Source organism: Vombatus ursinus, unplaced genomic scaffold, assembly GCF_900497805.2.
Source record: "Vombatus ursinus unplaced genomic scaffold, bare-nosed wombat genome assembly UNPS02014832.1, whole genome shotgun sequence".
In the NCBI taxonomy this organism is placed as follows: Eukaryota; Metazoa; Chordata; class Mammalia; order Diprotodontia; family Vombatidae; genus Vombatus; species Vombatus ursinus.
In genome coordinates this window covers 13,922,547-13,926,795 of record NW_020954610.1, presented here as the reverse complement: position 1 = coordinate 13,926,795, position 4,249 = coordinate 13,922,547, and the positions used below count along the sequence as shown (strand labels likewise).

At 36.3% G+C, this 4,249-nt stretch overlaps 1 pseudogene; it reads right to left on the bottom strand.

Annotated features, from left to right (window-relative positions):
- Positions 1-809: 809 nt before the first annotated feature.
- Positions 810-1,647, bottom strand: LOC114025698 (annotated as a pseudogene).
- Positions 1,648-4,249: the final 2,602 nt, after the last annotated feature.

Here is a 4,249-nt window from a genome sequence, read left to right as displayed (position 1 = left end):
CCTTGTATTAGGACCTCTAAGTTTTTATTATTTGTTGATTAAACTTTGGACATTTGTTTATAGACATTTGAGGCCATGAGTTTTACTACTGGCTCCTTTCTTGGATTTTATTTCCTATGAAATTATGGGTAACTCAGCTACTCTTCTTCTTCCTTTGTATCTATTCTCTATTAAACTTAGCAAGTGCTATGCATAAGCCTCCCTCATCTTCTCAAGTCTTTTTTGATTAGAGCTTCAAGGCACCTGGCAAGAATTTTGTAGTTTTCTGTAGTTATTTTGAATTGAATTTCTCTTTCTAGTTCTTCTTGATGGGTTTTGTTGGGTTTCTACATCAGAATGTTGATGATTTAACATGAATTCATTTCCTATCCTGCAACTTTGCTGAATGTATTAAATATTTCAATTATTTTTTGGTTGCCTTTCTAGGCTACTCTAAATATCATCCACAAAAGGGATATTTTTTGTTTTCTCTTTGCCTATGCCTAATCCTTCAATTTCTTTTTCTTGTCTTATTACTAAAACTAGTATTTCTAGCATCATAGAAGCAGTGATAATGGGCATTTTTGCCCTACCCTAATCTCATTCGTATGGCTTCTAACTTTTCTCCATTACATATAATTTTTGCTCTTGAATATAGAAAAATATTATTTACTAAAGAAAGGTCCATTTATTCTTGTGATTTCTAGAGAGGGGAGTTTGATGGTTCAATAAGCTTATCTTCTTAGTCTAAAAATCTTCATAGAAAATTACAGATTGTAATGGTTTAGCTATCAGTGGTATGCACATGGACTCAAGAAAGTTTCCTTTTCCTAAGCAGTTGAGGTACCCTTCTGGTCAAGGGACATTTTGGGTTCCATTTTTTTCATTTTAACTTTCTTCCTGGAAAGTTTCATAAACTGGATTCACTCATATGCTATCATGAGTTCTTTTGTACATGTCTTCCTATCTTTTAAAAGGGTTGGGGGATTATATTGTTCTTTATATGCCATGAGAATTGTTTTTTTTTCCATAAATTTCATTTTCTTCCATTAAATATCACACGTAAAGAATAACATTTTGACCCATAGTATAATTATGTTGTACTTCAGTATTGAATTCTTTGCTTCCTCAATTATAACCAGGGATGCATTTGGTAATATGAGAAATAAAAAGACCATCATCTACAGCACCCTTAAGGAATCCTGCAATATTGTTTCCTGTGGTGTCTCTGTGAAGTATGCATCCAGGTAGCATGTAAAAGCACTATGCTGATCATCAATGCTTTCCACATTGTACTCATCTTTAGTCATTTCCACTTCCATCAAAGGTTAGCTTCATAGATCTTGTCCACACCAAACTGTTAAGAAACCTATGGGACCTATATGACAAACTATAGCATATTTTGCTAGGCCAACCTTCTTGCCATGCTTTGGCAATTCATGAGCATAAGCTGTACAGACTGCCTTTCTATTCCCTTCTATATTCCCTTCTATATGGGCAAAAGCAGATGATTTCTCTGTTGGTGACCAAGAACACTATACCATATTTCAGTGTGTTATACTTGTTTTTATCCTGAATTAATAAGCATTTCCATGCATAATAATTTCTCTTTCTCCTTCTCTGGAATTTTACTTATTACCTCTTGAAGTAGGCCTTATTCTTGACAATGTAAAAAAAAAATTACTAAATGAGAACTATGCCCACATGTAAACAGATCAGCAGACCCAGTAGTGTTAGGGGAAAAGGAACCTTGACTTGTGTACAATATCATCTAGTGTTTTTCACAGACATGAGCATTAGATTTTGTCAAGGACCTTTTCAGCATCTATGATATAATCATAAGGTTTTTATTATTTATTTTCTTTTAACATAATTTAGTATATTTATGACATTCCTTATGTTGAACCAACCCTGAATTTTTGGTATAAATCCAACCTGGTCATCTGATTTTATTGATATAAGGCACACCTGTACAACATAAGGCCTGCAAGCCATGTGCAACCTGCCAAAGAATTTCAGGTGGTCCATGAAAAAGGTAGGGTTGCCACTGTGCACTCTCCCCTGTTTGTCAAGTGACCCATGGCAAACATCCATTGTCAGTCTGTCTAGAGTCTAACTTATCTGCAGTCTGAAGAACTTTAGCCTATTTTAATTTTGTCCCCTACCTACTGCCAAGTTGTGCAGGTCTGATATAAATATTCCTGACAAGGAAATGCCCTCTACCAAATTATATTGGCATCTCTCTATAACTTAGAGACTTAAAAAATTGAGTAGAAAATAAATTTGGGGCAGCTAGGTGGCACAGTGGATAGAGCTCTGGACGTGGAATCAGAAAGATTCATCTTCCTGAGTTCAAAACTGGCCTCAGGTTAGCTGTGTTACCCTGGGCAAGTCACTTCATCCTGCTTTAGTTTCCTCATATGTAAAATGAGCTGGAGAAGGAAATGGCAAACCACTCCAGGATCTTTGGCAAGAAAACCCCAAATGGGGTCATAAGGAGTCAGACACAACTGAAAAATGACTGAACAACAACAAAAACAATCAAAATTAATTTAGTGAAGAATGAAAGAATTTTCTCTAACATACAGCAGCTTCCTCATCCTGGAATTTCACTCCGTCCTTGTGGCCGCCCAAAGAAGCACCATTTTTAAGGAAAGTAAACAGGCCAGTCATGTCTTCTTTATTCTCTGGACACCACTCACAACTCTTTAGACTTTCTCCACCATACCTTCAAAGTAAATCTCAACTTTCTTTGAAACAACCCTCTTATCATTTCTTACAGAACAATAGCACTCCATTACGTTCATATAAAGTAATTTGTTCAGGTATTCCTCTTTTAATGAAAGTTTCCAGTTCTTTGCCTCCACAGAAAAAAGAGCTGCTATTAATCATTTTGTACATATGGGACTTTTACCCTTTTTTTAATCTCTTTGGGGTATAGGACTGATAGCAGTGCCATTTAGTCAGAATGTATTCACAGTTTATTAACCTTTTGGGCATACTTCCAAATTATTTTCCAGAGTGGCTATACCAATTTAAAGTTCTACCAACCAATGTGTCTGTTTACATAAGGCTCCACAAATGGTTGTCATTTCCCTTTTTATCATCATTACCAACCTGATGAGCGTGATGTAGAACCATAGTTGCTCTAATATGCATTTGTCTATCAGTGATTTTGAGCATTTTTATATGTTTATTTTTTTCTTACCTGAGATGAATCTTTTTTTAAAATTTTTAATTAACTTACTTATTTTTAGTTTTCAACATTCACCTCCACAGGCTTTTGAGTTTTCAATTTTCTCCCTTTCCCTCCCCACTCCCCTTCTCCTCAATACAGCATGCAATCTGATACAGGCTGTACTTATACATTTCATTTTTTTTTTAGGCAATTGGGGTTAAGTGACTTGCCCAGGGTCACACAGCTAGCAAGTGTCAAGTGTTTGGTCTGAGGCCGGATTTGAACTCAGGCCCTCCTGACTTCAGGGCCAGTGCTCTATCCTCTGTGCCACCTAGCTGCCCCTTACTGATACATTTCTGTTAAACATATTTTCACATTAGTCATGTTGTAAAGAAGTATTAGAATCAATGGGAAGAACCACAAGAAAGAAGGAAAAAAACAAAACAACAAAAGAAAAAAAAGAGATCAAATAGTATACTGGATCAGCATTCAGATGTCATAGTTCTTTCTCTGGATGTGGATAGCATTTTCCATCCTGGGTCTTTTGGAGTTGTCTTAAATCCATGCATTGCTGAGAGGAGCCAAGTCTATGAAAGTTCGTCACCACTGTGGCTGTTATTGTGTACAATGTTCACCTGGTTCTGCTCGTTTCACTCAGCATCAGTTCATGTAAGTCTTTCCAAATTTTGCTGAAGTTCATCTGTTTATCATTTCTTATGGAATTACATTCATATGCCATAACTTGTTCAGCCATTCCCCAGTTGATGGGCATCCCCTCAATTTCCAATTCTTGGCCACCACAAAAAAAAGCTGCTATAAATATTTTTGTACATGTGGGTTCTTTTCCCATTTGAATGGTCTCTTTGAGATATAGAGCTAGAAGTGGTATTGCTGGGTCAAAGGGTATGCAGTTTTGTAGCCCTTTGGGTGTAGTTCCAAATTGCTTTCCAAAATGGCTAGATCAGTTCACAACTCCACTAACAGTGCATTAATGTTCCAATTTACCCACATCTTCTCTGACCTTTATCATTTTCCTTTTTGTCATGTTATCCAATCTGAAAGGTATGATGTGGTACCTCAGAGTTGTTTTGA